The following is a 12345-nucleotide window of genomic DNA, read 5'->3' on the forward strand; positions in this document are numbered from 1 at the left end:
GCTTGAGTTTCCTGTGACTGTTGTAACACATTACCACGGCGAAACTACTCTGTGTGATACAATATTGGTGGCTGCGTGTCTTTATACGTTTGTCAAATCCCACAGGATGGGCACCACAAAGACAGACCCTAATGTACATGGGAACTTGGTGGCCAGCTTTGGGTCACGTGCCCACCTCATGCATTGGCGTGCATTAGAGCAGGTGTGAGAGCTTGCTGAACCCTAGCTCACTGGGCTCCAGCCCCGGGCTCTCTCAGTCAGCAGGTCTGGAGAGGGGCCTGGGAACTTGCATTTCTCACACATTCTAAGGTGAGGCAGGCGCTGCGGTCCCAGAATCACACTTGGAGAGCCGCTGGGCTAGGAGAAGGCAGAATTCCTTGACTGTCTTCCCACACCGCGTATATCTGATGGGAAGAGTAAATTTCTAAAAGGTCATGGTGATCCAGGAGCTGGGGGACATGGCTGCTAGGTGACAGGGCACACGCGGCCAGGTTATTAGTTAGGGGTTTTGCTCTAGAGAAAGTGTGTGGCACAGTCCATGAGAGCAGCACGTTCAGAAATATGGGAGGATAAAGAGGATCTGCCGGAGATCACGCTGGTCACTGAGCCCAACAGATGGTAGCAGGTGCTAAGTCCCGACTGAGCGTCCAGTGGCTTGGCCACAAGCACTCCCATGAGGGATGCAGGCTCCTTGGGCCCATAGATGAGGTTCCCGCGACGTCCTTGTTGAGACAAGTTTACCTGGATCTTGGAGCGAGAGAATAAGCTGGAAGGCGAATCTGCTTTTAATTCTCAGAAACAAGGAGACTGGATCAAATGACCTGTGGGACCAGCGGACCAGCCCAGCCTGAGATCTAGTGCACTCACGTCCCAAAGCTAATGATGTCATCGCCCTGGGCTGTGTCCGATCTGTGTAGTTAGGTTGATGGGATTAATCAGCTCATGTTAACATGCTGATGATCATGAAATAAAGACGGACCATTTCAATAGGAGACTAAGGACTGAGGGACAAACGTGGAATCATCTGGACTTTTACAAAGGTCATGGTTGAATTATCACAAAACTTCCTTTACTCAAAGCAGATGCTTATTGAGATTAATTTAGTGTGAAAAGTGAACCAGACTGAGTATAAAAGACATTGTCTCCTCAATTATGTAACAGGACACCTCCTCATTGTCCTCTACTCACTGAAGATGATTGCGCATTCCCTCCGGGACATTTCAGCCCACTGTGCTGAGTCTCCATGCAATCCCTCTTTTGGGGTTGTTCAATGAGAGCTCAGTGTTCACACAAAGACGAAGTGGGCACGAACAAAAGGGAACATCAATTGGGAAAATGGGGGCTGCAGACAGAACCCATCTTTCTGCTGAAACCACGTACGTAGCAATTTCTAGAGATGCGCCTCATCTGAAGATGAGAAATACATAGGGAAATTATTGCCTTGTCTCAGGTGCTCATGTGACATATGGTGGTGTCGGTCTGGATCACCTGAGTCCAGAGGAGGAGCTCTGTAGAGGGTCCCATCTGGACCCCAGCTATATTAGTCATCTTCACACTTTACCATCTTTTCAAAAGAAAATAAGTTCTCTTCCTCATTTGTCTATTTGTTACAGTGTTCCTTCTTAAAACTTTTGTCTTTGTTTCTGAGACCCTCTGGAGCCCTGATTCTGCTCCTACCTCTTGGCCTGTCCTTGCTCCTTCCCCAGATCATCTTCCAAAGTCCTTGATCACCTCTGTTACCTCACTTTGCCTTTGCCGGGGCAGACTGCAAGTTACCTTACAGCAGCAGTGGGCTTCCTGCCCTGCTGCAGTGAGGAGCAGGCAGAGAGCTGGGCTAGATCCAGACACAGTAGCAGGAACCTGGGTTGCAGGGGGCTGGCAAAGGCTGAGGGCAGGTGTAGAGGGTAAGCAGGGAGGTGAGTGGAGGGGCTGTACCAGGAGAACAAGGCCATTTATCAGATCCGAAGGGCCAGTGGGAGGTTGGGCTGGCAGTTGAGGCAAGAAACAGCTGGTTGGATACATGAAGAGTGGGAGATGGAGGAGGCCAAAGGGCTCAGAACACAGGCTATTCACCCTGGAGGTTGCCTGAGCTCTTTCTGTGGGACTGGTTGGGGGAAGCAGGGAAGGTTTAGCCAGCTTCAAGAAGGTCTGCCACAGGTGAGAGGGTAGTTCTGTGAGAATTAAGAAACATACTGCTCTGGGCCAGTGCAGCTTTACCCTCAGGGCATATGGCTTGGGGATGGAGTGTAGTCTAGATTGCAGTCAGGGGGTCCTCATTGTGCAGTGCACGGCTTGGACAACCATGATGGGCCCTGGCTGAGAGACTTTGGGTTAGCCAGATGCTTTTCTCTCTGCAGTTTAACTCCCGACTTCCCAATGGTCCCCCACACAAGGCACCTCCAATTCGCCTCTAACCCCATGGGGTGGCAGTGGGCGCTCCAGGAGTCAGAGCTAGAGTTGGCATCTGCTGCTTGACTTTAATTTTTTCATTAAGTAACTTACTTAATGAAGTTAGCTATCTTAAATGTATAGTTCAGTGACATTCAATCCTTTTGGTGCTGTGCAAGCTCGACCTCCAGCTAGTTCCGGCCCATTTCACCACGCCCCCAGGAAACCTTATACCCATCAAGCAGCCTTTCCCCATTCCCTGTCTTCTAGTACCGGGAAACGGCTCATCTGTTTCCTATCTCCATGGATTTACCTATCCTGGATGTTTTGTATACGTGGAATCAAACAGTACATGCTCTTTGTGAGTACAACATTCCTTTTTGTGGCTCATGCTCCCACTATGGGCAGAAAGCATTTTGTTTATCTGTTCACCTGTTGAAAGAAACATGGGTTTTTCCATCTTTTGACTATTGTGAAGAGTGCTGCTGTAAATAGGCACATGCAACATTTTGTTGGAACAATTCTTGTTGGTTTCCAGTTCTTTGGGGTATACACCTGGGAGTGTGGAATTGCTGGGTCTGAAGGGATTCAACACTTAACTTTCAAAGAACTGTTAAACTGTTTATCGCAACCATGTTGTGCCATTTTGCATTCCCACTGTCAGCGTATGAGGGCTCTGATTTCCCCTCGTCCTCACCAACGCTTGCTATTTCCTACTTTTTAAGACTCAAAGCCATCCTCAGTGGGTGGGAAGTAGTATCACATTGAGGTTTGGATTCACATGTCACTGATAACTAATAACGCTGTGTATATTTTCATATTTTTGTTGGGGTTTTGTAGATCTTCTTTGGAGAAATATCTATTCAAGTCCTTTGCTCATTTTTTTGTAATTTTTTAAAGATTTATTTATTTATTTGAGAGAGAGCTCAAGAGCACGAATATGAGTGAGTGGGTGGAGGGGCAGAGGGAGGGAGAGAGAACATCAAGCAGACTCCCCACTGAGCACAGAGCCCGATGCAGGACTTGATCCCAGGACCCCAAGAACGAGACCTGAGCCGAAATCAAGAGTCGGACAGTGAACCCACTGAGCCACCTAGGTGTCCGCCTCATTGCTCATTTTTAAATTAGGGTTTTTTGTTGTTGTTGTTGTTACTGACTTCTAATGGCTTTATATATTCTTTATATATTCTCATGGATGTCCGGCTTTTATTCTTCTGAGTCAGAGGTGCTTTAGTCTAGGTTCCTTCACTTGAAAGAAAAACCTTCAAAGTAAGTTTCCTCTTGCTCTTGCAAACTGTCAGCAAGTTACTGAGAGCCCGTGAGCCTCAGTTTCCTTGTCTGTGAAAGGGGGTAATAATAGAGCTGCTTCCCAGGGTTGTTCTGAGGATCAAATGTGCTAATATGTGGAAAGTGCTTAGAACAGCACCAGGTCCGAAGCTTTTGCTGCTACTAATATTATTCTGATACACTAGCACAACTGGGCCTGTCTGCAGCTTCATTTTAGGTCCAGGCAGAGGTGAGAGAAATTATTCCATTGGTGAGGTCCCATTAGACTGAAGTCATTTTCCATATATTTTTTTTTTTTTTAGATTTATCCTCTCTACATCCCTTTGAGGTGAGTAAATGATGTTCACTTGGGTAAACTGGGCTCAGAGAGGTTGGATAACCTGCCCAAGACCCACAGCTAGTAAGAGCAGGATGGACACTGGTGGGCCTCCTGACCCCTCCCCCACCTCAGTGAAAGCCTGCGGCCCCAGCTGCTATCAGCACACTGTCAGCCCCTTTAGAGAGGAGGGCTACCTCACCTAAGGTCACAGCCCTTCCCGGGGTTGCCTGCATCTGATGGGTCTAGGTGGGGGCATCCAAGCCCTGCAGGTATGGCTGAGGGGCAGTCCCAGCTCCAAAAGCAGCCCCCCAGGGTTGTCTGAAGCCATGGTGGGCCCGCATGGCAATTCAGTTCCCCATCCAGTCCCGATTCTATCCCTGTCCCCCGTAGCAGGCTTCCTGCACACTTGCTCTGACAGCTTTCCCGGGACCCGAGACTTCCAGCCAGGACGCCTCAGTCACCTATGTGCTAATCTCATCCAAGGTCACTTCTCAGGGATTTCTCCCCCAACTGCAGGGGCTCAGGGCCGGCTCAGTCTGGAGCCAAAGGACACTCTGCTTCCACCACGCATCTCCCAGGATGTGAGGGTGGAGAGGAGGACTTGGTCTCCTAACGCTGTTCACCTGGGACAAGAGGGCAGTGGGGGAGCATGTCAGGCAGATGCGAGAAGGTAAGTACCCGAGGTGGCTGTGCTGTGCTGTCCAAGCACCTGGCCCATCATCGAGTAGAAGCTGGTGTGAGAAGAACGTGCTCACCCATTGTGGGCAGAAGGTTCCGGAGCAGGAGGCCACAAGCAGGACAGCCCAATGCCTGTGCTTCCCAGCCAGATCTCCAGAGCCCAGCTGATGTGGTGGTTTGCTGGGCACCCCTCATCTGTCTACTTAGGCCTAGACGGCTGGGACTGGCTTCCTTTTTGGGAGGAGGGCAGCTGAGGGAGAAGGATGGAGAGAATCTTAAGCAGGCTCCAGGCCCAGTATGGAGCCCAATGAGGGGCTCGATCCCACAACCCTGAGACCATGACCTGAGCCAAAAACATGTTGGACACCTAAAGGACTGAGCCATTATGGTGCCCCAGGACTTTCTTTGTTAGAAAACAGCCAATCAGTTTACCTCAAAAATGTGCAAGCAAGACTTACTATGTCTGAATTTTGTATAGGTTTTTTCTCTCTTCTTCCCTCTCTTTTAAATCTTGTTTTTAGCCATTGTTCTCTGACAAAGAGAGATTGTCAGGGTCTTTGGCTGTCTCCCTCATGTTGGAGTGTATTAGGGTTCTCCAGAGAAACCGAAGTAATATGATCTATCTATCCATCTGTGTATCCAAAGATATCTCTCTAGAGATATGGATTGGCTCACCCAGTTATGGACACTGAGAAGTCCAGACCCAGGAGACCTCCTGGTGTATTTCCAGTCCACATCTGAAAACCTGAGAACCAGGAGAGCTAATGGTGTAAGTTTCCACCTGAGTCCAAGTCCAAAGGCAGAAGACCCATGTTACAGCTTGAATACCATGAGGAAGAACGAAAGAATTCTTTCTTACTCAGCCTTTTGTATCCTTCAGACCCTCATTGGATTTCATGTATCCCACATCCACTGGGAAGGTCCCCCTGCTGTCCTCAGTGTACTGTCTCAAGTGTCACTTTCACCCACAAAATTCCTCAAGACTGGCCCCCCTGTGGCCCAGTCAAGTTGACACATGACAGCAGCCATCACAATGAGTACATGTGAATGCAGGGGTCTAACCCCAATTTCCTCCAGGCTGTTCTTTGGCCATATTCCATAGATGGTTGTTGACTGTTGAATGGGTGACCAGTTGCTCAAAGGGACGGTTGTGTGAGATGCCAGTTCCTGTGAAGTTGTGGGATTTGGGATGGGCCATCTCAGTGTGTGCTGAGAGCAGCCATGGTCCCAGGAACTTGGGGATGCCACTGTATTGATTTGAATAGTATACCCTACACATTCACGTTCTCCTGGAACCTAAAACATGTCCTTGTTTAGAAGTAGGACCTTGGCCGAGGTAGTTAAGTTAAACTCATACTGGATTAAGGTGGACCCAAAATCCAATGACACTGTCCTGGTAAGAAGAGGACACCCAGGTGTTCAGGGAGAAGAAGGCTGTGTTATGGGAAGATGGTGGACAGATGGAGTGATGTGGCCACAATCTAAGGAATGCCAGGGGCCGCCAGAAGCCAGAGGAGGCCTGGAAGGATCTTCTCCTAGAATTTTGGGAGGAAGTATGGCTGTGATGACACCTTGATTTCTTATGTCTGGCCTCCTGACCTATGAGAGCATAAATGGCCCTTGTTTTCAGGCACCTGACTTGCGGTCATTTGCCGCAACAGTCCCCTGGAAAGGAGCACAGTCTTGAGTAAGCACTGGGCCTTTCCACCTCTGGAAGGTCACTGCCCAGCACCATTTCTCTGTTGTGAATCGCTCACACAGTTTGACCAGAATCCCCTCTGGTGAGCCTGTCCCCTCAATGTAAATGCTCCGTCCCTGTTGGATTTTAGTAGACCATTTTTGATTTTTTCATTTTCCTATTGCTTCTCCAGGGCAGGCAGTTCAAATTAACTTGGAGAAACTTCTCTGCATTTTGGATAGGAATGGGCTGCCGACATGGGACTGCTACGTGAGCCGGGCAGGGAGTGGCTGATGGCTCCTCTTGGGGATCCGGGCCACCCACTCATGGAACAGAAGCTTTTCTTCCACTGGGGTTCTGCTGCGCAAGACCCCCCTGACCCAGGACCTTCCGGGGCCTGGCCTGCAGGGGAGAAGTCCCACACAGTACCCTGGAGTTTGCAGGCTTCCAACCCTCCCTGGATATGAGGGGGCTTTTTTTCTAACTATAAAATTAATAGATATTCATTGAAAACAACTCAAACAGTGAGTAAAGGCACAAAGTAGCAAAACGACCCTGAATGGCATCATCCCTACTCATTCTTAGCCTTGTGACTCTCTTTCCTTCCTGCCTTTCTCATGCATGCTTCTCTTTGTCTGTATATAGGCTTGTATTTTATGAGAAGATGGGTGCAAACCACAGTGTCTTGGAAGCTGCCTTTTCACTTTATGACGTATTGTACACATCCTTCCACACCCACAATTGTGGACCGAGAGCAGCATTCGAAATGGCTGTCCTGTGGCCGGTACCTCTTCCGTGAACACCCCGTCCGAGAGTGAGGTCAGAGGGTGGAGGTTCACTTGGCGGAGGCTGAAGGGCAGGGCTCCAGCCCTGGATGGGTTGGGATGAAATGACTTTTTCCTGTGACTTCTATTTTCCTAGATGTCGAATGTGCGGAAGGCTCTCTATTGTTAACCTAATCAGATCTCCTAATAGTGTTGTAGAAACAAAGGAGAGATAGTTTTTAGGCCACTGGATAGAACTCAGGATGATGAATTACACGTCCTGAAGTGTACCGTTTGGAGGGGGGTGCTTGTTCCCCCATTTTTTCCTGTGGGATCCTGGGGAGGTATTAAGAGATGAAGTCATTGGAAAACATGTCGCTTATGGTTGAGAGTGCCCCAAATATTGCTTACGTCCGCCCCAGGAGCCCACTGCCGGTCCTTAAACCTCAGCTTTGCCTACTCGGTGAATGCACTAGGCACGTTTCCTGACCTCTGTCCTCCTTGAGTTCCCAGGGCTGCCGTTACAAATTAACCAAAAACCTGGCTGCCTTAAACAACAGACATTTCTTCCCCTGCCGTTCTGGAAGAGAGAAGTCCCAAATCAAGGTGTCCACAGAGCCGTGATCCCTCTGAAGTTTCCAGATAATTCTGCCCGGCCTCTCCCAGCGTCTGGGAATCCTCAGCGTCCCTCCAGCCTCTGCCTTCGCCATCGCGGGGCCTTCTCTCCTTCGTGTGTCCTCATACCCAACCCCATGCTAATCTAATACAGCCTTGACTGAACTTGATTGCATCTACGAAGTCCCTATTTCCGAAATAAAGTCACATTTGGAGGTTCTGGGTGGACGTACCTTTTGGGGACCACTTATTCAACCAATACACTCCTCCTTCAGAAGGAGATATATTTTAGGGAATTAGTTAATACTAATTTTCTAATAATTAGAAAAACAGCTGGCCCAATGAAGCCCTCCTAGAAGCGGTCATTATAATGCAAGGAGCATTTGAAAAGACTCAGAGGAAAGATCCTATGTAAACGCCCAGCAAAGGACACCTTCCTCCCGAGCCCCTCCACCCCGCCTTGCTAGTCTTTTTGAGTCTTTGTCTTTTATATGCCAGAATATCAAGTTTTCCTCTTGTAATCCTTCCCTTAAAGAATGGTTTATCTGGCCATTTGTTTATGTGTGGAAAATGCATAAAAATTTATAAAATAAACCCATTTACTTCCAGACGAAAGTTAGCATTTTGCCTGGAGTGAATTTTTGTGGCTGAGTTATAAAATTCTGAAAGTAAGGGTTTCTTTTTATTTTTTCTTTCTTTCTTTCTTTTTTTTTTTTAAGTAAGGTTTTCTAATGAAACTGTGCTGGCCTTTAATGAACATCACTCCCCCTCGCTATAATAAAGAATGTACAATATTTGGCATGATGCACTCTGGAAAAATCGCCTAATATGTAATACGAGTGATTGCCTCCTCTGTGAGCCAAGCTCTGTTTCCATTTTGTGGAGGTAATTCAGCTCAAGTATTTATTGAGTGCCTACTAGGTCTCAATCACTGTGCTGGGCACAGGGATCTAAGGAGAACATTAGTGGGGGTACAGAGTCATAAAAAATAGTGAGCTTTCAACCAGGTGCATGTGGGGCCCTGTTCTCAGTGCTCTGTGTGCCCACATAATCCTAACAGGGTCCCCACTCACAGATGGGACACCAGAGGTATGGAGAGGTCCAGATCATTTGCCCACCATCTCGCACCAGCAGGGAGAAAGCCAGGGGGCACACCCACTGTCCTGGGAGGTCGGTGGAGAACAGTGGCTGAGTTTAGCACCATGGGGTCGGCACGGGGCTGTGGAAGCCCATGGAGGACCACCTCCATGCACAGTCTAGGAAGGCCAGAGAGCGCTTCTTAGAAGGGCATGCTTAGGGGGAACTGGAGCAAGGGCAGGTGAAAGAGAGGGGGCACCAGTGAGCACTGTCCCCAAGCTTAGAAACGATGCAGTGTGTGCACGTCTGTATGCCCACCTGGGTGGGGCATTGCTAGACCGCATCGTGGTCGAGAGCATCATGAGAGTGATCCAGAGAAGTGGGCAGGGTCAGCAGGAGGGACAGGGCAGATGCTGCCTTAAGGAACTTGGAGACCCTCCTGAAATTGAAGGAAGGCCTGAATCAGGGTTTTAAGGAGGAGAATGACCCATAGGTCTGACTATTCTCTTTCTTCGCCGTAACTGGAGTATTTCAGGACATGTCATTTTGATGTTTATTTGGGGGCTGGGGAGAAAAAGGGACTATAGAGGGGTGGGGGGGAAATACAGTACTATCTTAAAATTCCATCTGGTACTGTCACAAGGGTGCACCTTGTTACAGACACTCAGGGACCATGACCCAGCTCTGCCACTCACAGATTCTATATAACCTCAGGCTTATTGGAAGTCCTCAAACCTCAGTCTTCTCACTGTACAATGGGGGTAAGGATACTTACCTCTCATCGCTGATGTGACATTTCCAAGAGATACTGTAAGTCCAGCACCTGTGAATGCTTAATATATCTTAGAGGTTCTCCGGCTCTTCCCCTCTGTCCCCTCTGTAGGTCACACATGTTGATGGTGGCTCCTTCTTGTGTTAGGTTCAAACTACTCACTGACTTGTCCACCTGCTTCCCCAGATGCCCAGACAGATCCTTTGGGTACACACTGCTTCCGGTCGTAGCCGAGGGATGGGGGAAGGGCTCTAGGCATGTGTGAGGCGACAATAGGAAGGAAGGTCATTTCAGAAGAGGGCTAATAGGTGGCACAAGACTGCCCAGAGTATCTGGGAGAGGAAGAGAGTGAGCAGGGGTGCCAGTTGTGCCAGAAGGTACAGGGGGACTTTTTAGGGGGAATGGGAGTGCAGAGAGCTGGGGCACTGTCCTTGACACACACATGTACCCCTGCAAGGTTTTGAAAAGGGGGTTCAGATTTGTTTAAGTCTAGGCAGGAGCCCTGAATGCAGCAGGAATATTTCCCAGCAAGGGTGAGTCTGCAGAGAAATGAGGAGCCTGGCTGGTGAAAGCTGGCTGAGACCTTCAGACCTTGGGGTTCAAGCACAACTGTCTGGAGGACTGCAAAGTTTCAGCTTGAGGATCGGGGTCGTGAATGCCCTCACAGGTTGGCAGCATGACCTCCCAGGCCCTCTCCAGGGACCTGACCCCTTCGCCCCTTCCCAAAGGTGCCTTGGGGAATCCAGGCTGGAGCTGGGAGGCTTTCTTCCATTTTTTGTCCCATGATCATTAGGTTTGCTGATAAGTGGGGATTATTAATTAAAGGGATAAAGCGTGTGCTTCCAAGGGTGATTACCGTTACTGTAAATCAGACTTAATGGCGGCAGAAATTCATTAGGGATTCATTTCCTAATGATAATGAATTGGCTGGAGCAGATGTCAGACGCAGCCGTGACCGTAATTCTAATTCCATGCTCCAGGAGCGGGAAGTGTTCGGGACCAAGGAATCAGAGCACCCTTCTCAGAGCTTTAGGGCTTTGTAGTGTGTCCTGGGCAGCCACGTGGACACAGGCCTCTCCTGAGGATCTCTGGGCCTTTGTTCTTACCACACCTCTTCCAAGAACAACGTTCCCATTACCTTGTCCCTTGAGCCTCACTTTCCTTGGAAGATTTCCCTGACTGCTCTGGGGCGAGACCAGGGCCCCTCTGAGCTCCTGAAGCTCTGATCGCCCACATCTCTGGACACCTTTGGGGACAGGTCCTGGCTTAACTCTACCTCTGCTTCCCCAGCACCCAGCACGTAGTTGGCGCTCTTGGTGATGGCTGAATCAACGCACAGGTGAGCGGGCACAGGATGTTTTGCTGATGTGGTTGAACCTATGGCTGACTGATTCTGTTTGGAACTTGGGAGCCAGAGAGGAACCACCTGGACAGAAGGAGTGAGGCCCCTGGTCAACAGGAACATCAGGCCCACCATGTGGACCAAGGTGAGTCCCCAGGCACATGGATGCCTGGGCTTAGCAGGTCTGGGGGCTGGTGAAATTCACAGCATGTTAACCAAAGCAGCAGGAAGTAAAGGACCCCAAGCCTGGTGCTAAGACTGTGAAATATGTTATCAATGGTTATGTTATTGTGGGGAGCACATAAGAAATTCACGCCAAGCTCAAGAGCTTAGCATAGCGTTCGGCACCTGCTAAGCATGCAACAATGATGAGCGCTTATTATTATTATTTTGCTGAACTAATGAGGCAGAATCTCTAACTTTGTAACCAGGAAGAGAGCAGTTTTGCTTGTATGTATAAACCCATGTTCATGGAGGGAGCCCAGGTTTCAGGAGGATTTCAGGAGGGGCAGGTGGAGAGGGGGCAGGAGAAGGGAAGGACTCAGGAGGACTCAGAAGGACCTAGGTCTTGCAAGAAGGGCAGGATGTGCCCAGGGAGTGGGGTGGGAAGGAAAGAGAGGGCCCAGCCCCTACAGTGCCAAGCCCTCAGCGGGGACCAAGACATGGCCTCTGCAGGCCTCTAGAACCGTCTGGCCAGGCAGACCAACTCAGGGGGCTGGATGATTTTTCCTAATACAGGACATGGCCCTTCCGTATCTGCCCTCTCCAGCCAAGTGCTTGCGGAGTGAGCTGGGCAATAATTGGGTCCTTTATGGACAAGGAACCAGGCTCAGCAAGGTTGAGTGACCTGCGGTGGGCATTCAGCTGAGAATCAGGACCCGTCAGCCTGCTTCCATGCTGTCCAGAAACCTAACCAGCTGACCTCAGAGGAGGCGCTTTTCTCTCCAGACAGCAGGCTCACTCCCTAACTACCAAAGGGGAGGAAAGTCTTTTCTGATACTGTATTTCGTTTGCTGGGCCAGGAGTTAACATTTGGGTCCCTACGAATTGCCAAAGCTTCTTGGGAATGTAACCTGTAAGGATCTATTAACATGTGGAAACACACATTCCCTTTGATCCTGCAATCTCCTGCAGAAATGAAAGCCCTAAAATGTAAGACCATGAGAACAGGATGTTATTGTCACATGTTTGTGGTGGCAAAAACCCGGAAGCTGTTGGAAAGTCCGTCAGGCCTGGAGTAAGGTTGAATAAGTTCCAATCCCCGCCTTTTGGGAACATCAACCTTTTAAAAATTAGATTTCTATGTACTTATCTGGAGTCTGGTCCTTGATACATGGCTAAGTAAAAAACAAAAACCAAATATACAGAACACCGCCTCCAAGTTGGCCAGTAATGCGAATTATGCAATGCCATAAAAAATAATTA

The sequence above is a fragment of the Mustela nivalis genome (assembly GCF_964662115.1).
Source record: "Mustela nivalis genome assembly, chromosome: 4".
NCBI lineage: Eukaryota > Metazoa > Chordata > Mammalia > Carnivora > Mustelidae > Mustela > Mustela nivalis.